Raw genomic sequence first — 24494 nt, 5'->3', positions numbered from 1 at the left:
GCAAAGATATAGGCCGATAAGATGCACATTCAGTAGGATCTTTATCTTTTTTAAGAATTAAGGAAATAGAAGCTTCATAAAAAGATTGTGGTAGTTTACCTATACTTAATGCATCTTTAAAAATTTTACAAAGCCAAGGAGAAAGTATAGAAGAAAAGGATTTAAAAAATTCTGCAGAAAAACCATCTGGGCCCGAAGCTTTACCCGAGTTCATTAAGAAAATGGCCTTTTCTATTTCAGACTCCGTAATAGGTATATCCAAAAATACACTATCCTCAACAGTTACTTTTGGAATATTCAATTTCCTTAAAAATTCACTCATTATAGAAGAGTCTTTAGTACATTCTGATTGATATAAAGAATTATAAAAATCTTGAAAGGCTGTATTTATCTCTTTGTGATCAATCGTCAGAGTACCATCTTGTTTACGAATCTTAGTAATTTGTCGCTTATCCGAAACAATTTTCAATTGGTTAGCTAGTAATTTACCAGACTTATCTCCATATGTATAAAATTGAGCTTTCGATTTAATTAACTGACTTTCAATCGAAGAGGTTAATAATAAACTATGCTCCATTTGAAGTTCCACCCTTTCTTTATAAAGTTCTTTACTAGGGGTCAATGCGTAAATCTTATCAATTGCCTTAATTTTATCAACTAATGTTGATATTTTAGAATTAGTTCGTTTCCTAACTCCGGCAGAATATGAAATAATCTGTCCACGAATATATGCCTTAAAAGTATCCCAGAGAGTTCCACTAGAGATGTCTGCTGTGGAATTTATTGAGAAAAACAAATCAATTTGCTGTTTAATAAAGTTAATAAAGTCAGAGTCCTGCAGTAAAACAGAATTAAACCTCCAACTTTTAGTACTAATATGTGAATCCGTCACCTTAATAGATAACTTCAAAGGTGCATGATCAGATATAACAATAGAGTCGTATTTGCAATCCATAACATCTGTAAGGAAATGCTGATCAATGAAAAAGTAATCAATCCTTGAGTAATTATGATGCACATGGGAAAAGTATGAGAACTCTTTATCATTAGGGTGTAGAAAACGCCAGATTTCACAGATAGCTGAATCAATCATAAAAGAATTAATAAGAGAAGCCGATTTGTTCGGAAAAGTTTGAATGGGTTTGGATCTATCCATCAAAGGGTTTAAACAACAATTAAAATCCCCGCCCATTATCAATCTGTATTGATTCAGATTAGGAAAGGATGTAAATAAACATTTAAAAAATTCAGGACAGTCAGTATTTGGAGCATAAACATTAACTAAAACAACTTTTTGATTAAAAAGCAACCCAGTAATAAGCAAAAATCTACCTTGCGGGTCTGAAATTGTTTCATAATGTATAAAAGCAGTTGATGAGTCTATAAAAATAGAAACACCTCTCACTTTGGCTTGCGAATTTGAGTGATACTGTTGGCCCTTCCAAAACCTAAACAACCTCTGACTATCCACCTTCCTAACATGAGTCTCTTGTACAAAAATAACATTCGCATTCATTCTATGGAATACTTTGAATACTTTTTTCCGTTTGATCGGATGATTTAAACCATTAGTATTCCAAGAAACAAAGTTAATAGTCTTATCCATATTGACAATACATATTACAGTTAACATATAGGTTTAAAAGAAAAGTGAACTCATGAACTCGGAAGGGGGAAGTAAGTTCAAAGGGAAGCCGGAAGTCACAGCACCGCGGCCATTTTTGTAGTTTCATATAAGCCCATGAAGTAAAACTAAGCAAAAAGCAAGCAGAAAAAAGAAAAAAAAGAAAAATCTCCCTCCCACCACCCTCAAAACCCCAGGAAAAAAGCCAAACAGAGGCAAGCGAGCGATCTAATACTAAAATTACCCCCTTGTCTCAAGACGGCAACTCAAACGTAACAAAGTTAAAAAAAATACAAACAACCCACATTATAAAAAAAAGGTTGATATAGGAAAAATTAAAATATAAAATTAGTGTTATAAATGTATATTATCAAAAGGGTTAAAAAAATTAAAACAATAAATGAAGGTTTAACACTTTCAAACAGATCAAAACAGTTATGACGCTACAGACACTGGAGTCTGTCGGGAAGAAGAAACGCCATTTTATTCTTCCAAATCTTAATATTCAGATGCTAAAAATGTAAAAAAAGAGCGTATATCGATTAAAAAAAAGAAAAAAAAATAACCCTAATAGGTCATCTTCAACATTAATCGGTTAGTAATATATAAAAATATAAAATCGGAATAAACCCGGTAGAAAAAAGAGAGCTTTAATCGTATATAAGAAATACATATGAACCGTATCAAAAAAGAACCCAAACGTCAATCTATAACAGATCCAAATCTATAGGCTAAATTACATTGATCAGCCCGATCAAATGTCATTGTTCCAGGAAACCTTGAGCATCCGCTGGCGATTTAAACAGCCGAAAAGATCCATCTTGAAGGGTGACTCTCAGATGTGCTGGAAACAGCAACGCTTGCTTGTAGCCTTTCTGGTGAAAATTCGACATAACCGATCTGAAAGCCAGCCTAGCCCGTAGTACTTCGGGGCTATAGTCCTCCAGAATGCGAAAATTAAAATTTTGATAGGTTATCATACCTTTTTTACGAGCCGCACGAATCAGTCGTTCTTTGATGTGAGGATAATGGATCCTGAGAATTATGTGCCGTGGTTTCAGACTTGAATCTGCCCGATATCTGGATACTCTGTGTGCCCGATCGATTAACGGGGGGTTATCCAGGACTTCTTCGCCCAGGACATCCACTAGAAATTTGGAGAAGAAAACGGTCAGATCACCGCTTTCAAATTTTTCCGGGATTCCAATTAACCAAAGATTTTGTCTTCGAGAACGATTTTCCAAATCAGTAATTTTAGCTTTATAGCGATCCATCTGTTGGATCGTCGAAGTTTGCTCTTCTTGCATTTTTTCGATTATACGATCCTTCTTACGAGCAGCTTCTTCAAGAACCAAAATGCTTGCCTGTTGTTCATTTGATTCCCGTGAAAGGGTCAGGAACTTATCTTTGAGTGATCTCAAACGATCGTCATACTGTGAGAATCTTCCAAGTATTTTTTTCTCCAACTCATCAAATCTAGCGTCTATAAACTTCACAACAACTTCTAAAGTTAACGGTTCTCTCGTCTGTTTCGGTTCTTTTGCTTTAGACATTTCAGCAAGTTGAGAGTAATTCAGATAGTTTTTAAAAAAAATTCTATATGTTTAGACCCCTTTAAAATAAGTTTAAGGGGTGCTTGTAGGTTAAAAAAAACGTAAAAGGTTTGGAGCAAAGCCTAGATGCGGTTTACTCCATGAGCGCCATCTTGAGACTCCCAGCGATGTCATCTTCATGTGTGGGAAACAGAGGGGGTTGGCAACCGAGGGAGCATTCAAAGGGAGACATTACGGTGGCGACGCTGACCACAGAGTTGTGGGCGTACTGTACCCAAACGAGATGGATGCTCCAGGATGATGGGTTGTTGGCGGTTATGCAGCGCAGTGCTGCTTCCAAATCCTGGTTTGCTCGTTCTGTTTGACAGATGGAAGCCGGAAGGCAGACTTACTGTGGCTGCAAGGGCTTGACAAAAGGATCTCCAGATGTCAGAGGGAATTCCATGGAGGCGGAAGACCTGTTGGACAAGGAGATCGGCCGTTTCACGGGCTGTAAGGAGTTTGGGAAGGGCTTTGAAGTGCACGGCTTTGGAGAAATGGTCCACCACGGTGCGTATAGCAATGTTCCCATGTGAAGAGGGTAGTCCAGTAACGAAATCCAGTGCAATGTGAGACCAAGGGTGGCTAGGGACAGGCAAGGGACGAAGCAATCCAGCAGATGGTCGGTGGGAGGCTTTTCCGCGGGCACAAACAGAACAGGAAGAGACGAAGGAGCGAGTGTCAGCGTCCATGGAGGGCCACCAGAAGTGTCGCTTCAGAAGGTACAGAGTCTGATCGATTCCTGGATGGCAGGCGGAACGAGAAGTGTGCCCCCGCTGGAAAACCTGAGACTGAACAGCGTCAGGCATGAAGAGGTGATTGGGGGGTCCATTGCCTGGGTCAGGTTGAGTCTGTTGGGCCTCTCTGACTATGGATTTGATCTCCCAGGTGAGGGCAGCCGCCACACAGGATGGTGGAAGGATGGTCCTGGGGTTGGGAAGGCCCTCCTCGGAGACATATTGATGAGAGAGAGCATCTAGCTTCCCGTTCTTGGAACCAGGACGGTAGGTGAGGGTGAAATTGAAGCGGCTAAAAAGCAGTGCCCAATGGGCTTGGCAGGAATTAAGGCATTTAGCTGTCTGGATGTATGCCAGGTTCTTATGGTCTGTCCAGACAAATGGGTGTTCTGCTCCCTCCAGCCAGTGCCTCCACTCCTCCAAGGCGAGTTTGACGGCCAGCAACTCCTGATTCCCAATGTCGTAGTTCCGTTCAGCGGGGGATAGATGGTGAGAGGAGAAGGCGCAGGGATGGAGCTTTTGGTCTGGGATGGAGCGTTGAGAGAGGATCGCCCCTGCCCCAGTGTCGGAGGCATCCACCTCCACTATGAACTGGCGAGATGGGTCAGGCCAGACCAGGATGGGAGCGGAGGTGAAACGCCTCTTCAGCTCTGAGAAGGCTGAGTCCGCTTCGGGGGTCCAGTGGAAGGGGGTCGCAGGAGAGGTGAGTTGAGTAAGGGGTACTGCCACCCGGTTGTAATCCCTGATGAAGCGACGGTAGAAGATTGCGAATCCCAGAAATCGTTGGATTTGCTTGAGTGTCGTGGGTTTTGGCTACTCACCCACTGCCTGGATCTTTTTGGGATCTGCCCTCACTTGTCCACTCTCAATGATGTACCCCAGGAAACTGACAGAACAGGCATGGAACTTGCACTTCTCTGCCTTAACGAATAGCTTGTTCTCCAAAAGTCTGTGAAGAACCTGACAGACATGGTGAGTGTGTTCCTGAAGACTGCAAGAGAAGGTTAAGATGTCGTCCAAATAAACAAAAGTGAAATGGTTAATAAGGTCCCTAAGGACATTGTTTACCAGGGCTTGGAAGACGGTGGGGGCATTGGTGAGACCGAATGACATGACCAGATATTCGAAATAAGTGAGGGGGGGTGTTAAAAGCTGTTTTCTACTCATCTCCCTCCCTTATCCTGACCAGGTGATAGGCATTCCGCAGGCCCAACTTAGGGAAAACTGTGGCTCCGTGAAGGGGCTCGAAAGCCGAGTTGATAAGGGGCAGGGAATACTTATTCTTTATGATGATGCTGTTCAGGCCATGGTAGTCAATCCAGGGACGCAGTGAACCATCTTTCTTCCCTACAAAGAAGAAACCTGCGCCTACAGGGGTAAATTAGGGTCGGATAATGCCAGCCGCGAGACAGTCATTTAGGTAAGCCTCATTGCTTCCCTTTCTGGTCGGGACAGGTTATACAGCCGACTGATGGGTAGAGGGGCCCCAGGGAAAAGGTCAATTGTGCAATCGTAAGGGCGGTGTGGAGGCAGGGAAAGAGCCCGTTGCTTGCTAAACACTTCTACCAGATTGTGATACTCTGTTGGAACCTTGGATAAGTCGGGGGGGGGGGGGGGGGATTCAGAGGCGGATGAGGTTGCGGTGATCCCCACTGGGGAAAGGGCTGATTGCAGACAAGAGGAATGGCAGAATGAACTCCAGCTGACTATCTTCCTGGTGGACCTGTCAATGTGGGGGTTATGACAATACAGGGAGTAAAAATGAGGTACGAACGCAAGCTAGCCAGGAATATAAAGGAAGATAGCAAAAGCTTTTTTAGGTATGTGAAGAGAAAGAAGATAGTTAAGAACAATGTTGGGCCCTTGAAGAATGAATTGGGTGAAATTGTTATGGGAAACAGAGAAATGGCAGAAGAATTTAATGAGTACTTTAGATCTGTTTTCACTAAGGAAAACACAAGCAATCTCCCAGATGTATGGATGGGCCAAGGACATAGGGTAACAGAGGAAATGAAACAGATTGACATTAGGAAGGAAACGGTGATGAGAAGACTGATGGGACTGAAGGCTGACAAATCCCCAGGTCCAGATGGTCTGCATCCTAGGGTACTAAAGGAGGTGGCCCTGGAAATTGCGGATGCATTGGTAATCATTTTCCAATGTTTCTTAGATTCAGGATCAGTTCCTGAGGATTGGAGAATGGCTAATGTTATCCCACTTTTTAAGAAAGGAGGGAGGGAGAAAACAGAGAACTATCGACCTGTCAGCCTGACATCGGTGGTGGGGAAGATGCTAGAGTCCATTATTAAGGATGAAATAGTGGCATATCTAGATAGCAGTGATAGGATTGGGCTGAGCCAGCATGGATTTACCAAGGGTAAATCATGCTTGACTAATCTGTTGGAGTTTTTTGAGGATGTAACCAGGAAGTTAGACAGGAGAGATCCAGTGGATGTAGTGTACCTCGATTTTCAGAAGGCATTTGATAAGGTCCCACATAGGAGATTGGTGGGTAAAATCAAAGCTCAGGGCATCAGGGGGAAGACATTGACATGGATAGAAAACTGGTTGGCAGATAGAAAGCAAAGGGTAGCGGTTATCCAAAGTGAGGTTATCCACTTTGGGAGTAAGAACAGGAAGGCAGATTATTATCTGAACGGTGTAGAGTTAGGTGAGGGAGAAATACAAAGAGATCTAGGAGTCCTTGTTCATCAGTCACTGAAGGTGAATGAGCAAGTGCAGCAGGCAGTGAAGAAGGCTAATGGAATGTTGGCCTTTATTACAAAGGGAATTGAGTACAAGAGCAAGGAAATCCTCTTGCATTTGTACAGAGCCCTGGTGAGACCACACCTGGAATATTGTGTACAGCTTTGGTCTCCAGGGTTAAGGAAGGACATCCTGGCTGTAGAGGAAGTGCAGCGTAGATTCACGAGGTTAATTCCTGGGATGTCTCGACTGTCTTACGCAGAGAGGTTAGAGAGACTGGGCTTGTACACAGTGGAATTAAGGAGATTGAGAGGAGATCTGATTGCAACATATAAGATTATTAAGGGATTGGACAAGATAGAGGCAAGAAATATGTTCCAGATGCTGGGAGAGTCCAGTACCAGAGGGCATGGTTTGAGAATAAGGGGTAGGTCATTTAGGACAGAGTTAAGGAAAAACTTCTTCTCCCAGAGAGTTGTGGGGGTCTGGAATGCACTGCCTCGGAAGGTAGTGGAGGTCAATTCTCTGGATGCTTTCAAGAAGGAGCTAGATAGGTATCTTATGGATAGGGGAATCAAGGGATATGGGGACAAGGCGGGAACCGGGTATTGATAGGAATTGATCAGCCATGATCTCAAAATGGTGGTGCAGGCTCAAGGGGCCGAATGGTCTACTTCTGCACCTATTGTCTATTGTCTATTGTCTATTGACAGCTTAACCAGGGGTAACCAAGAACTATTGGAGCTTGAGGAGAGGAAATTAAATTGAATTGTATCTGTTCCCTATGGTTTACGGAGAGAAGTAGAGACAGGGGTGGTGTGCAATGTGTGACCCGGGCCAGTAGTCTACTGTCCAGTGCCCGGGTATCCTGGGAGGTACACAACAGCTCACGAGGAATTCCAGCTTGGAAAGCTAGGTTTTCATCCAAAAAGTTTCCCTCAGCACTGGAGTCCACTAGTGCTAACAGAGGCAGGGACTGTTGGTTGTAATGTAAAGTAGCTTGGAATTGCATCCAGGTTCAGGGGACGGAAGGGACTGTTGTCTGGCTCACCAGGATCCCTCTTTCTACTGGTGAGCCCTCCCTTTTGGCTGAAGGGGACAGGTAGAACGGAAGTGGCCAGAATGGCTGCAATATAGGCACTCACCCGCTCTCAATCTCCGTAGTCGTTCTGTGGGGGAAAGGCAGTTCCGTCCCAGCTGCATGGGTTCCTCTCCCCGGGCAGTGGAAACGGGCAGGCTGGGAGCTACTCTAGGAGCAGGAGGAGAAGAGAGGCTTGTTCTAGCGGGAGGCGGTAATAAGTGTGGCAGAGTGGTCAAAGGTGGTGGACAGTTCTTTCTCTATGGCGTTCTCGGAGATGATTGTCCAACCTGGTGGTTAGGGAGATCAAGGAGATGCAGTCGGACCGTGACAGCAGTCTGTGGGAAAGGTGGACCCTCTGCTACATGAGGATGTGTGGGTGGAGGATGAAAAAATGTCATGAGCTATGCAAAGTTGGAGGAAGATCAATAACTACATGATGTAGATTGAAGTTACCCACACAAAATGCTGGAGGAAATCGGCAAGTTAGGCATTGTAATTCTTGTTACATATAAATGTACTGTATTTAGAGATGGTAACAGACCCTTCTGGTCCAACAAATCCACCACACCCAATAAACCCATATAACCCATTATCCTACTATCCTATACTGTACTCTGGAATGTGGCTGGAAAGCCATGAGGTCATGGGAGAACATATGAACTCTGTACAGATAGCAGCGGGAATTGAACCGCAGTTGCCGGCACTGTGAGAGCATTATGCTAACCTCTATTTTACCAAGAAACAATAAAAAGCTTTTGATTCCAGGCATTCACAAGACTTCCAAAAGGCCACTGCTTCATGAATGTTGTAGTTCTGTTTATTTATGCTTTGATCAGTAATGCATATGCGGGCTAGCTCATGTTGACAAATTGCTGAAATAGAAGCCAGATGTAACTCCTCGGTGATATTGGTGTGTACCATGACTGAAGAGCCGACAGGAATATAATTTTCCTTCTACAGATTGATGAGTTGCTTTTCATTCTTAGCTGCAGGTGATTCTTGATGGTCTTCAGTAACTGGTCAAATGAACAACTCCCAATGGTGATCCATTGATTCATGTTGGACTTTGTTCTGCTTGTATGAAGGCCTGTAATGGGATCAAATACCAGTTAAAGAATTCAATCATTATTACATAGATTTCTGCAAGACTTGCTGAATATACATAGGAGCAGAATTAGGCCATTCAGCCCATCAAGTCTGCTTCACCATTCAATCATGGCTGATCCTGGATCCCACTCAACCCCACACACCTGCCTTCTCGCCATACCCTTTAATGCCCTAACCAATCAGGAAACGATCAACTTCCATCTTAAATATATGTACAGACTTGGCCTCCACCACAGTCTGTGGCACAGCATTCCACTCTCTGGCTAAAAAAATTCCTCCTTACCTCAGTTCTAAAAGGTCACCCTTCAATTTTGAGGCTGTGCCCTCTAGCTCTGGATACTCTGGTTATAGGAAGCATGCTTGCCACATCCACCCTATCTGGTCCTTTCAACATTCAGTAGGTTTCAATGAGATCACCACACATTCTTCTAAATTCCAGTGAGTACAGGCCCAAAGCTGCCAAACGCTCTTCATATCTCAACCCCTTTATTCCTGGAATCATCCTTGTGAACCTCCTCTGGACTCTCTCTAATGACAGCACATCCTTTCTGAGATATGGGGCCCAAAACTGTTGACAATACTCCAAGTGGGGCCTGACTAGTGTCTTATAAAGGCTCAGCATTATCTCCTTGCTTTTATATTCTATTTCCCTTGAAATAATTGCCAACATTGCATTTGCCTTCTTCACTATAGATTCAACCTGTAAATTAACCTTCTGGGAGTCTTACACGAGGAATCCTAAGACCCTCTGCACCTCTGATGTTTGAACCTTCCCCAGTTAGATAATAGTCCACTCTATTGATCCTTTTACCAAAATACATTATCGTACATTTCCCAACACTGCATTCCATCTGCCACCTTTTAGCCCATTCTTCCAATTTGTCCCTGCTGCAATCGCATTGCTTTCTGAGCACTACCTACTCCTCCACCTATCTTCATATCATCCGCAAACTTTGCCACAATTGCATTATCTGAATCATTAACAAACATTGTGAAAAGTAGCGGTCCCAATACTGATCCCTGAAGAATACCACTAGTCACTGGCAGCCAACCAGAAAAGGCCCCTTTTATTCTGATTCACTGCCTCCTGCCTGTCAACCATTCCCCTATCCATGCCAGTATCTTTCCTGTAAAACCATAAGATTTTATCTTGTTAAGCATCCTCATGTGTGGCACCTTATCAAATGCCTTCTGAAAATCCAAGTAAGTGACATCCACTGCCTCTCCTTTGTCCACCCTGCTTGTTACTTCCTCAAAGAACTCTATCAGATTTGTCAGGCAAGATTTCCCTTTACAGAAACCATGTTCACTTTGACTTATCATTAGTTTTCAAGTACACCAAAACCTCATCCTTAATAATAGACTCCAACACTTTCCCACCACTGGGGTTAGGCTAACTGGCCTACAGTTTCCTTTCTTTTGCCTTCCTTCTTAAAGAGTGGAGTGACATTTGCAATCTTCCACTCCTCAGGACCATGCCAGAATCAAGTGATTCTTGAAAGACCATGACCAATGTGTTTGTTACCTCTTCATCAACATTTCTCAGGACTCTGTGATGTAGTCCATCTGGTCCTGCTGAATTATCCACCTTAAGATCTTTCAGCTTGCATAGCACGTTTTCCTTGTAATAATAATGGCATTCAATTCCTACTCCCTGACACTCATGGACTCTGGTACACTACTGGTGTCTTCCACAGTGAAGGCAGATGCAAAGTACCAATTTAGTTCATCTGCCATTTCTTTGTCCCCCATTACTACCTCACCAACATCATTTTCCAGTTGTCCAATATCAATTCTCACCTTCCTTTTATATAACTGAAAAACTTTTAGTATCCTGCTTTATATTATTGGCTAATTTGTCCTCATATTTCATCCTTTACCTTATTATCGCTTTCTTAGTTGCCTTTTGTTGGATTTTAAAAGCTTCCCAATCATCCAACTTCCCACACTACCTTACATGCCCTTTCCTTGGTTTTTATGCAATCCTTAATTTCCCTTGACAGCCACAGGTGCCTTCCCCTGCCATTTGAGAACTTCTTCTGTGGGACATATCTAACCTGTGCCTTGTGGACTATTCCCAGAAACTTCAGCCATCTCTGCTCTGCCGTCATCCCTGCCAGTATCCCCCTCCAATCCACCTGGGAAAGCTCCTCTCTCATGTTTCTATAATTCCCTTTATTCCATTGTGATACTGATACATTATGCTTCTCCCTCTCAATTGCAGTGTGAATTCAATCATATTATGATCACTGTCTCCTAAGGGTTCTTGATATTAAGCTCCCTAATAAGATCTGAGTTATTACACAACACCCAATCTAAGAAAGCTTTCCCTGCATAGGCTCAAGCACAAGCTGCTCTAAAATGCCATCTCATAGGCATTCAAACAACTCCTTTTCTTGCGATCTGACACCAACCTGGTTTTTCCAATTCTCTTGCATATTGAAGTCCCTCAGTACAAGTGTGTCATTATCTTATTACATGCCTTTTCCAGCTGTCTTTGCAATCTCAGCTCTACATCTTGGCTACTATTTGGATGCCTATATATGATTCCCATAATGGTTTTTTTTACCCTTGCAGTTTCTTTTTTTTTATTAGTTTTTCAAAACATTTTTACAAAATTAAAAACCCCAAATCCCAATGAGGAGCATTAATACAGAGCAAGGTTAAGCATACAATAACAATATGCTACAGAGGAAGAGAATTTAACAAAAAAGCACCTAAATTAAAGACAAGTGAGCTTAGTGTCCTCCCCAAACCCCACAACACAAGAAAAAAAAAACAACAATTCCAGACCAACCACCACACAATATAGAGAGTATAAGTCCGGACAGTCAAACTCCCAGACTGTGAATACACTTAGCAACAGAGGATAATAATGCCTACTACCAGAAAAAAAAGGGAGCTGAAAGCAAGGGACCGAAAAGAAAAAAAAACCCTAGTCAAGAGGAAGGTTATGAAAGTACTCGATAAAAGGCCCCCAGACCTTATGGAACTTTAAATCCGAATTGAGAACTGAATAATGAATTTTTTCGAGGTCCAAGCAGGCCATAATGTCGTTAAGCCATTGCGCATGAGTGGGCGGGGCAACATCTCTCCATCTAAGGAGGATCAAGCGTCTCGCCAGGAGAGAGGCAAAGGATAGTATTCGGCATTTGGTCGGACCCAGACATAAATCTGTCTCTCCCCAAAAACAGAACAGAGCAATTAAGGGGTTAGGTTCTAGGTGCTGATTCAGAATACCCGATAATGTAGTGAAGACATCTTTCCAGAATTTCTCCAAGCTAGGACAGAACCAGTACATATGGATGAGAGAGGCCACGCCCCTCTTGCATTTATCACAGAGCGGACTAATGCCAGGGTAGAATCGAGATAGTTTAGATTTAGACATATGGGCTCTATGAACAATCTTAAACTGTAAGAGACAATGGCGAGCACAAAGAGAGGTTGAGTTAACCGATTTGAGAACTGAGTGCCAGCTCTCCTCGGATAAGGAGATATTTAAATCCTGCTCCCAGACCATTTTAATTTTATCCATGGGGGCCCGTCGTAAGGCTGCTAGTTTATCTTGGATAATTGAAATTAAACCTTTACCTAGTGGATTAATGGAAAGAAATAGGTCCATAGCATTTTTCGCAGGCATTTCAGGAAAGTTAGGAATTAAAGGAGCAGTAAAGTGTCGGATTTGGAGATATCTGAAAAAGTGAGCGTTAGGCAGGTTGAACTTAACAGAGAGCTGTTGAAAAGAAGCGAAGCGATTATCAATGAAGAGATCTTCAAAATGTCTAATGCCCTTCCTGTACCAAACATGGAATGCTGAATTGAACGTGGTAGGTAAAAAAAGGTGATTATGTGCGACAGGGCTGGAAACGGAAAACCCCTGGAAACCATAGCATTTCCTGAACTGAGCCCATATACGCAAAGTGTGTCTAACCAGAGGATTAGCTATTGATCTGGGCAGACTGCTAGGGAGTGCAGAGCCAAGAAGTGCAGATATGGATAATTCTTTAGTGGAGCTCAACTCCATTGCCACCCAGTTAGGGCACTCAGGTTGACCGTGGAAGAAAGACCAGAAGGCAGCACAACGTATATTAGCTGCCCAGTAATATAAGCGAAAGTTAAGTAAAGCCATGCCACCCTCTTTTTTAGATTTTTGGAGGTGGATTTTATTAATTCTAGAGCGCTTATTCTGCCACAGATATGACAAAATAATAGAGTCTAAGGAATCAAAAAAAGATTTAGGAATAAAAATTGGGATAGATTGAAATAAGTATAAAAATTTGGGGAGAACATACATTTTGACAACATTGATACGACCTACCAAGGACATAGATAGAGGTGACCATTGTACCAGACTCTGTTTTGTAGCATATGAAAGATTGACAAAGTTTTCACGAAAGAGATCTTTAAACTTCCTTGTGACTGTAATTCCAAGATAAGTAAATTGATTATGGACTACTTTAAAAGGGAGATCACGAAATATTAGTTCTTGTGCTTCTTTATTAATTGGGAAAAGTTCACTCTTATGTAAGTTGAGTTTATAGCCAGAGATCTGGCTAAACTGGTCAAGAAGTGAAAACATTAGAGGTAAGGATGTAGACGGATATGAGAGAAAGAGTAGTAGGTCATCAGCATAGAGAGAGACTTTATGCTCAACACCCCCTCTCCAAATCCCGGTCAGTTCAGGACATTTTCGAAATGCTATCGCCAGAGGTTCTATAGCCAAATCAAAGAGAAAGGGACTTAAGGGGCATCCCTGACGGGTGCCACGTTTGAGATTGAATACTTGGGATTTCTGAAAGTTAGTTAGAACAGAAGCAGTAGGACACAGGTACAGCAATTGGATCCAAGAGATGAAACTTTGGCCGAGGTCAAATTTTTCTAAGACTGCAAAAAGGTAGTTCCACTCTATACGATCAAATGCTTTCTCCGCATCAAGGGAGATAACACATTCAGGAGTCCCAGTTGGAACTGAGTATAAAATATTAAATAGACGCCGAATGTTAAAAAAAGGGAGACGGTTTTTAATAAAGCCTGTTTGGTCATCAGAGATAATGGAGGGAATAACGGTTTCTAATCTATGAGCCAACACTTTAGCTAAGATCTTTACATCAACATTGAGCAGAGAGATCGGCCTGTACGAGGAACACTCTGTTGGGTCTTTGCTCTTTTTTAAAAGAAGAATAATAGATGCCTCATTGAAAGAGGGTGGCAATTTGCCGTAGTTAAACGAGTCAGATAATACTGAAAGTAACTGAGGAGAAAGAAGTGAGGAGAATGATTTATAAAATTCCACAGGGAACCCATCAGGTCCAGGAGATTTCCCCTTGCAGTTTCTTAAATCTACCCACAAAGATTCAACATTCTCTGACACTATGTCACTTCTATCTAAAGATGTAATTCCATCTCTTGTGAACAGAGCCACACCACTGTCTGTGCATTCCTGCCTGTCCTTTCGATACAAACTATATCCTTTGATGTTAAACTCCCAACTATGGCCTTCTTTCAGTCATGACTCAGTGATGCCCACAATGTCATACCGACCAACCTCCAACTGCACCACAAGTTAGTCCACTTCATTCCAAATGCTTCATGCATTTAAGTACAGTACCTTCAGTCCTGCATTCTTGGCCCTTTTGAATTTTGCCTCTGTGGGATAATCTAACTCTTTGCTCTGTCTACGTTTGTACCCAGTCATTGGCTTGTCCTTCCTTACATTCATGTTACACCCATCACCTACTTGTAAACTCCAGCTTTATTGTACTGGTTCCCATTTCCTTTGCCATAGTAGTTTAAACGACTCCCAACAGCTCTAGTAAACCTGCCCGTAAGAATATTGGTCCCTCTGTGATTCAAGTGCAACCCATTCCTTTTGTACATATCCCACCTGCCCTAGAAGGGATCCCAATTACCCAGAAATCTGAATCCCTGCTTCCTGCTCCAATTCTTCAGCCACACATTTATCTGCCACCTCATTCTACTCCTATACTCATAATCATGTGGCACAGGCAGCAATCTCAAAATTACTACCCTTGAGTTCCTACATCTCAGCTTCCTTCTTTTTTTTCAATCTTTTTATTAAACTTCAAATTAATAAACATAGCAATATTGGTAATGGTACATAGAGATCGGGATTACATTAATAACGGTTAACATGTACAAGCACAGATTCCAAGTAACAAATGGAGTTTAGCCTCCCAATCTCTTAGTATCTAACCATGAAAAAGATATTTTGTAAAAAAAAGGGAGAAAAAACCCCTAAACTAAAAAAAAACAAAGATTGGGCTGCCATGTTTCATCGGTTAAAATTAACTCCTTCTTAACTCCCTGTATTGTTTTTTCAGTACTCTGCAAAAGTCCTGGGCACATATATGTAGCAAGGGTGCCTAAGACTTTTGCACAGTACTGTAATAATTTTATATATTGCTCTGCAATGCTGTTGCAAAAAAACACAAATTTCATGACACGTGAGTGATGGTAAGCCTGGTTCTGATATGGGTCTCTATTGCCGACTGAGAATGGAAAGAGGGCAGGGAGAGAGGAAACACTGTTGGGAAAAGGAGAAGAGAGTGGGAAACACCAGAGGGACATTCTATAATGATTGATAAATCAATTGTTTGGAATCAAATGACCTTGACTGGTGTCTAGGAGCTGGGTGTGTCTGCACCCATACCACTCCACGCCCGAGGCACTCCTTCTCACCCACCTATCCCACACCCCTCCTGCGGCACTCCGGCCTCGACATTCCCAACATACTTTGCAAACTCCCTCTCCGCTCCACATGGACAAATACAGTACTGTACAAAAGTCTTAGGCAGCCTAGCTATATATATATATATATATATATATTTGCCTAAGACTTTTTAAAAATATATTTGCATGGTACTGTAACTGCTCACCAATGATCAAGGGACATAAATACAGAAGGCTCAATGGTGGGAGATAAAAGTGCATGTAAAGAATCAACAATTAACAGTATCTGTGAGTCCATGAATATACTGCAGGTTGGAGGTCAGGAGGCGGCCTGTGATAGGATTGGAGGACTGTGTGTGTATGTGTGTCTGTGTGTGTTTCTAGGTGTCTGAATGTGTGTGTGCATTTATGCATGAGTCTGTCTGTGGGTGTGCATGTCTATGTGTCTGAATGTGTGTATCTGTGCGCGCACACACACGTGCATGCATGGGGATTTGTGTGCCTGTGTGAGTTTATGTGTTTGTCTATGTGTGAATGAGTGTGTGTGTATGTGTGTCTGTGTGAGTCTGTGTGTGTGAGTGTCTGCACCTGTGTGTGTGTGCCTGTGGGTGTGTGTGTGGTCTGTGTGTATATGTGCATCGGTATATGTGTCTCTCTGTGTATGCCTGTATGTGTTTGTGTCTGTTACTGTGTTCGTGTGTCTATATGTATGTGTGTGTTCCCGTGTGAATGCGTGTTTGTGTGTGTTTGAGTCCATGTGTCTGAGTGTGTGTATGTGTGTTTGCGTGTGAGAGTGAGAATGTGTGTGTCTGTGTGCATGAGTGTGTGTCTGAGTGTGTATATGTGTGTGTCAGTGTCTGGGTATGTGAGTATCTGTCTGTGTTAGCGTGTGTGTGTGTGCCTGTGTATGTGTCTAGTTGTGTGTATGTGAGTGTGTGTGTGTGTGTGTGTGTGCGTGTGTGCCTGTCCATGTGTATTCATGTGAGTTTGTGTGTGAGAAAGTGTGCATCTGTGTGTGAGAGAGTGTGTCTGCGTGTGTGTCTGTATGTGTTTTTATCTGTGTGAGTGTGTGTCTGTGTCTGTGTGTGTCTGAGATGGTGTGTGTGAGTCTGTATGAGTGTGTGTGTGTGTCTGTGTGAGTGTGTGTCTGTGTCTGTGTGTGTCTGAGATGGTGTGTGTGAGCCTGTATGAGTGTGTGTGTGTGTGTGTGTGTGTGTGTGTCTGTATGAGTGTGTGTGTGTGTGTGTGAGTGTGTGAGAGCATTTCTGTGTCTCTGTGTGGGTTTGGGTGTGTGAGTGGGTGTGTGTATATGTAAGTGTGTTTGTGTGTCTGTCTTTGTGGCTGTGTGTGTGTCCGTCCATGTGTATGTGTGGGTGTGTTTCTCTGTGTGTCTGTGTGGATATGTGTAGGAGTGTGACTGTGTGTGTGTGTGTGTGTGTGTGTGTGTGTGTGTGTGTGAGTGTGTGTGTGTGTGTGTGTGTGTGTGTGTGTGTGTGTGTGTGCAGTGTTTGTGTGTGTGTGTAAGTGTTTCTGTGTCTCAGTGTTTCTGTGTGTGGCTGTATGTGTGAGTGTGTGTGCCTGTGTTTATATGCCCGTGTGTGTGTGTGTGTGTGTGTGTGTGAATGTATATGTTTATGTGTGTGTCTATGTGTGTGAGAGAGAAAGAGAGAGAGAGAGAGTGTGTGTGTGAGAGAGTGTGTGGCTGTGTGTGTGTGTGTGAGAGAGAGAGTGTGTGTGTGTGTGTGTGTGGTGTTTGTGTGTGTGTGTAAGTGTTTCTGTGTCTCAGTGTTTGTGTGTGTGGCTGTATGTGTGAGTGTGTGTGCCTGTGTTTATATGCCCGTGTGTGTGTGTGTGTGTGTGTGTGTGTGTGTGTGTGTGTGTGTGTGTGTGTGTGTGTGTGTGTGTGTGTGTGTGTGTGTGTGAATGTATATGTTTATGTGTGTGTCTATGTGTGTGAGAGAGCGAGAGAGAGTGTGTGTCTGTGTCAGAGAGAGTGTGTGGCTCTGTGTGTGTGTGTTTCTGTGTGTTTGGCAGGGAGCAAAAAGGGCTTCTTTTGCTTTTGCTGTTTTGTTGCTGTTGTTGTTTATGTAGGACATAGTGGGCAAGCTGTTTAGCACTGGAATGCATGGTATCACTTGTGGGCGGCCCCCAGCACATCCTTAGGTTCCCTTGGTTGTTAACACAAGCAATACATTTCACTGAATCAATGATCAAGAATCAGCTTTATTCACCATGTACGTTTACGTGCATTAGGAATTTGCTGTGGTGTGTTGCTCAGGGTGCGACATTCAGCAGTAAACAACACATTCAACAGTGATAAAGAATTATATGAAAAATAAAGTTTGAGTTAACAACTTGCCCCATCATTGAAATGTTCCCACAATCAATGGACTCACTTTCCAGGACTCTTCATCTCATCTTCTCGATATTTATTGTTTACTTGTTTATTATTATTTCTTTATTTTTGTATTTGCACAGTTTTTTGTCTTTTGCACATAGGTTGAACACCCTAGTTGTGCTGTCTTTCATTGATGCTGTTATAGTTATTATTCTATTAATTTATTGAGTATGCCAGCAAGCAAATGAATCAGAGTTGTATATGGTTAGGATAAATTCACTTTGAACTTTGATGCATGGATATGGAATAAAATGTTCATAAATACATAAATACCAGCATGTGTTTACATTGTAAACAGTGGTTACAGTGCAGTGACAGAGGGCTTGGGAAGGGCTAATTAAAATGGTTGATCAATGTAAAGTACATAAGTGTAAACTGAATTGTGATCTGCATCTGTAGAAGGCATTAGTGGTAACAGCCAAGCCGCTGCCAGCAGCTCCAGTGCAAAGCAATGGAGTAATGGTTATCATCTGACAGTGATGTTGAATCAAGGAAGCCTCAGGTGGATTACTGTTCCCCCAGCTTCGATTGGGTTTCAAAGGTGGATGCTGCCTTCTTGAGCTCGATGGTGGGGAGGCATGTGACTGCGATGGAGTTGGCAGAATCTACAGCCCTCTGCAGTCTCTTTTGATCCTGCCCATTGGAGCCTCCATACCAGGTGTGACCATAAGAAATAGGATAGGAGTACAATTAAGCCATTCAGCCCATCAAGTCCGCTCCACCATTCTATCATGAGTGATTTATTATCCCTCTCAACCTCATTATCCTACCTTTAACACTCTTACTAATCAAGAACCTATCAACCTCCACTATAAATATACCCAATCTGTGGCGATGAATTCCACATATTCACCACTCTCTGTCTAAAGAAATTCCTTCTCATCTCCATTCTAAATGATAGATAGATAGATAGATAGATAGATAGATAGATAGATACTTTATTCATCCCCATGGGGAAATTCAACTTTTTTTCCAATGTCCCATACACTTGTTGTAGCAAAACTAATTACATACAATACTTAACTCAGTAAAAAATATGATATGCATCTAAATCACTATCTCAAAAAGCATTAATAATAGCTTTTAAAAAGTTCTTAAGTCCTGGCGGTTGAATTGTAAAGCCTAATGGCATTGGGGAGTATTGACCTCTTCATCCTGTCTGAGGAGCATTGCATCGATAGTAACCTGTCGCTGAAACTGCTTCTCTGTCTCTGGATGGTGCTATGTAGAGGATGTTCAGAGTTTTCCATAATTGACCGTAGCCTACTCAGCGCCCTTCGCTCAGCTACCGATGTTAAACTCTCCAGTACTTTGCCCACGACAGAGCCCGCCTTCCTTACCAGCTTATTAAGACGTGAGGCGTCCCTCTTCTTAATGCTTCCTCCCCAACATGCCACCACAAAGAAGAGGGCGCTCTCCACAACTGACCTATAGAACATCTTCAGCATCTCACTACAGACATTGAATGACGCCAACCTTCTAAGGAAGTACAGTCGACTCTGTGCCTTCCTGCACAAGGCATCTGTGTTGGCAGTCCAGTCTAGCTTCTCGTCTAACTGTACTCCCAGGTACTTGTAGGTCTTAACCTGCTCCACACATTCTCCATTAATGATCACTGGCTCCATATGAGGCCTAGATCTCCTAAAGTCCACCACCATCTCCTTGGTCTTGGTGATATTGAGACGCAGGTAGTTTGAGTTGCACCATATCACAAAGTCCTGTATCAGTTTCCTATACTCCTCCTCCTGTCCATTCCTGACACACCCCACTATGGCCGTGTCAATGGACGTCCTTCTATGCTGAGGCTGTGCCCTCTGGTCCTAGACTTCCCCACCATGGGAAACATCCTCTCCATTTCTACTCCATCTAGGCCTTTCAATATTCAATAGGTTTCAATGAGATTCCCCCCCCCCCCCCACCGATTCTTCTAAACTCCAGCGAGTACAGGCCCAGAGCTATCAAATGCTCCTTATACATTGGATCAGTGGCAAAGGATTAAGACAGACAGGTAAGACCAGGAGGTGGGGTGGAAAATTACAGCTTAGGGACTGAACATGGCAATCAGTAAAGCTGTGTTTGTGAGAAATAGTTCTCTGGTTTAGATGTTAGTGACAAAATCAATGTTGGCGACCAAGACAAGTCTCCTTCTCTTCATGGTAGAGTCACAGAATAATTTTTTTCATGATCACAAACACAAGAGATTCTGCAGATACTGAAAATCTAGAGCAACACACACAAAATGCTGGAGGACCTCAGCAGATCAGGCAGCATCAGTGGAGAGGAATAAACAGTCAAGGTTTCAGGACGAGACTTTCCATGGTGATGTTTCACGAAACAGTCGATCACGTTGATGATCTTTAGAGGATGGGCAAACTCCCTAATGGGTTAGATCACCCTAAATAAAGACTACATAGAATCACAGAGCACTATAGCACAGAACCAGTCCCCTCTGATTCATGCTGATCAGATCTTTTGCCTAGTTCCATCTATCATATCCCTGCAAACCCTTCCCATCCATGTACCCACCCAAACTTCTCTTAAATGCTACAATTGAACCCTTATCTAAAACTTCCACTGGCAACTCATTCCACAAGTGCACCACCCTCTGAGTGAAGAAGTTTGTCTTAAAATGTTTTACCTTTCACCCCAAACCCATGCCTGTAGTTCTAGTTTCACCCATCCTGAGGGGGAAAAGCTTGCTTGTATCCACCCATTCTATCATCATTATCACATTCATTCTGTGCCGTGTCGTATGATGTAGGCAATCATGGTCTTTAATCAAAGAAGTTTTTCATGCTGTTGTTCTTACTCTTTACTCTATCCATGACCATGTTGCTCTTGGCAATTTTTTCTACAGAAGTGGTTTGCTATTTCCTTCTCCTGGGTAGGGTTTTACAAGACGGGTGACTCCCAGCCATGATCAATACTCTTCAGAGATTGTCTGCCTGGTGTCAGTGGTCACATAACCAGGACTTGTGATCTACATCGGCTGCTCATATGACCATCTACCACCGGCCCCCACGGCTTCACATGACCCTGATCAGGGGTGTGGGGGGTGCTAAGCAGGGGCTACACCTTGCCTAAGGGTGACCTGCAGGCTAGCGGAAGGAAGAAGCGCCTTACACCTCCTTTGGTAGAGACAAATCTCCACCCTACCCATTCTATACCCCATATAATTTTGTATTCTTCAGTCAAATCTCAGGTGACATGGCTCAGGTGTAGTCCTTTGCAAAGAAAAAAGATTAGGTAAGCAATATTTTATTTATATTTAAATTAGATCTCAGGAACCTAGAACATTACAGCACAGTACATGCTCTCCAGCACACAATGTTATGCCAACCTTTTAACCTCATCTAAGATAATTGAACCTTTCCCTCCTACATAACCCTCCATTTTTTTCTGTCATCCATGTGTTATCTAAGTGCCTCTTCAGTGTTCCTAATGTATCTACATAGGGTTTCATCATCTTCTTTAAGGCATAAAAGAAATAAAGTTAGTGCTTTCATAGCCACCCACACACACAATGTGTCACTATTGATGTAGGAAATATGGCATCCACATTGTGCACAGCAAGGTCTCACAGATATCATTGGTAACGACTGGGTAATTTATTTTTAGCTATAGTGAAAGTGATGAATATTGGCCAAGACACTGGAGAGAGCTCATCTGCTCCACTTCAAAGCAACACCACAGAATTATCCTGAAACTGGAAGTTTCCATTACATAGCATTCCATTCCGGTACGCTGGAGCTCAGGATGTTTCTAACGAAGGACCTTTCAGTGCAAGATTGATGCCAAAGTGTTTTTCTGTCAGAATGCTCATTGTATTGTGCAATTGGCCACACCTTCCAAATGAAATGTATCTCAGATAGATAGGAAAGGAAAAAGGGGGAGGGGTAACTTTGCACATGGGTGAACCACCATATCAAACCTTTGGCCAGAATTGTTAGTAACGGTACATGCTGGGCAACAGTACAGGGGCGATGGACTGGGCCCGCTGAGATGAAAATGCGCATAATCAAAAGTCCACACAAAAAGAGAGAGAGTCCTCCACATGAAGAAGGCCCAATCAATTCATCGTGCAGTCAATCTGATATGGATAATCAGATGTCCTTTGATCTGCGATTGACCATGTGTGTATTTCCAATAGTGTTAATAAATCCAGCAGGAGTTGATTTGGTATAGCACAGTCAAATTATTTGGGAACCAATTAACTCTTTACATGCCGAAGCCAAGGTCACAAAAATTCTTGCATCCTTTTCAGGATTTGTAAATGTCATATTTTTAGCTTCATTTGTGGGAGATACACTAAGTGGCCTCCTGTACCTAATAAAGTGGCATTGAGTGTATGTTCGTGCTGTAGCTCATCGACTTCAAGGTGCTCTTTTGCACATCACTGTTGTAATGCATGGTTATTTGAGTTACTGTCACCTTCCTGTCACTTGAAACAGTCTGACCATTCTCCTCAACTCCTCTCAGAAGGAGATTTAGCTCTTAGAAGCAGCTAGCTGACTCTCTGCCCGTGTCCTTAATCAGGGGACCATGGCTTGTCTGTCGGAATTAAGAGATTTTGTCATAATTGTTTTCTGCATTCATTTCAACAGTTTGGTAGATATCATGAACACATGAATGGACAGGGAATGGAGGAATATAGAAAGTGCCCCATTTTAATTGGTATCAAGGCCAGGTCATATTCTGCATGGAGGTCGGTGACCATTGGAGTGCTTCTGTGATCTGTTCTGGAACCCCTTCTCTTCATGATTTTTATAAATGACCTGGATGAGGAAATGGAGGGATGGGTTAGTAAATTTGCTGATGACATAAAGGTTGGGGGTGTTGTGGATGGTGTGGAGGGCTGTCAGAGGTTACAGCAGGACATCGATAGGATGCAAAACTGGGCTGAGAAGTGGCAGATGGAGTTCAACCCAGATAAGTGTGAGGTGGTTCATTTCGGTAGGTCAAATACGATGGCAGAATATAGTATTAATGGTAAGACTCTTGGCGGCGTGGAGGATCAGAGGGAACTTGGGGTCCGAGTCCATAGGACACTCAAAGCTGCTGCGCAGGTTGACTCTGTGGTTAAGAAGGCATACGGTGCATTGGCCTTCATCAACCATGGGATTGAGTTTAAGAGCCCAGAGATAATGTTACAGCTATATAGGCCCCTGGTCAGACCCCACTTGGAGTACTGTGCTCAGTTCTGGTCGCCTCACTACAGGAAGGATGTAGATACTATAGAGAGAGCGCAGAGGAGATTCACAAGGATGTTGCCTGGATTGGGGAGCATGCCTTATGAAAATATGTTGAGTGAACTCAGCCTTTTCTCCTTGGAGCGACGGAGGATGAGAGGTGACCTGATAGAGGTGTATAAGATGATGAGAGGCATTGATCATGTGGATAGTCAGAGGCTTTTCCCCGGGGCTGAAATGGCTAGCACAAGAGGGTATAGATTTAACGGGCTTGGAAGTAAGTACAGAGGAGATGTCAGGGGTAAGTTTTTTACACAGAGAGTGGTGAGTGCATGGAATGGGCTGCCGGCAACGGTGGTGGAGGCGGAAACGATAGGGGACTCCTGGATAGGTCCATGGAGCTTTGAAAAATAGAGGGCTATGGGTAAGTCTAGGTAGTTCTAAGGTAAGGTCATGTTCAGCAGAGCTTCGTGGGCCGATGGGCCTGTATTGTGCTGTAGGTTTTCTATGTTTCTTTCTATGTAAGGCCAGCTCAAATGTTGTGGGCCAAAGAGCCTATGCCATACAGTTCTATACTCTGTGACTCTTTTCCAAACTGAAGAGCTTGGAATAATAAGGGTTATTGCAGCGTTAGTGTTATTCATAACCACAAGAAAGTCAGCAGATGCTGGGAATCCAAAGTAACACATTCAAAACACTGAAGGAAATCAGCAGGTCAGGCAACATCTACGGAAATGAACAAACAGTCAATATTTCAGGCCAAGAACCTTCTTCAGGACTGGAAAGAAAGGGAGAAGTATTATTTATTCTTCTCAGTCTTATTTATTTACTATTGTTATTTGTATTTTTGTATTTGCAGATTGGTTACTTGTCAGTCTTTATAGTTTTTCATTAATTCTATTGTATTTCTTTGTTCTACTGTGAATGCCCGCAGGAAAATAAATCTCAGGGCTGTATCTGGTGACATATACATACTTCGATAATAAATTTACTTTGAACTTTGAACTTTTTTGAATAGTAGAACATTGTCAGAGCAGGGCAATAGTGTACCTTAACATATGGAACATAGAACAGTACAGACCCTTCAGCCCACAATGTTGTGCCAACCCTATAATCTCCCTCCCACATTTTTCTATCATCCATGTGCCTATCTAAGAGTTTCTTAAAAGTCCATTATGTGTCTGCCCCTACTGCTACCCCTGGCAGTGCATTCCCTGCACTTGCCACTCTCCTTGAAAAAAAATTACCTCTGACATCCCACCTATATATTGCTCTAATCACCTAAAAATTATGCCCTCTTGTATAAGTCATTTCGGCCTTGGAAAAAAAGTGTCTGGCTGTCCACTCTGCTTTTGCTTCTTATCTGTCAA

Source organism: Hemitrygon akajei, chromosome 18 (assembly GCF_048418815.1).
Source record: "Hemitrygon akajei chromosome 18, sHemAka1.3, whole genome shotgun sequence".
NCBI lineage: Eukaryota > Metazoa > Chordata > Chondrichthyes > Myliobatiformes > Dasyatidae > Hemitrygon > Hemitrygon akajei.
The sequence above is the reverse complement of the archived record's forward strand: the minus strand, read 5'-3'. Positions refer to the sequence as shown.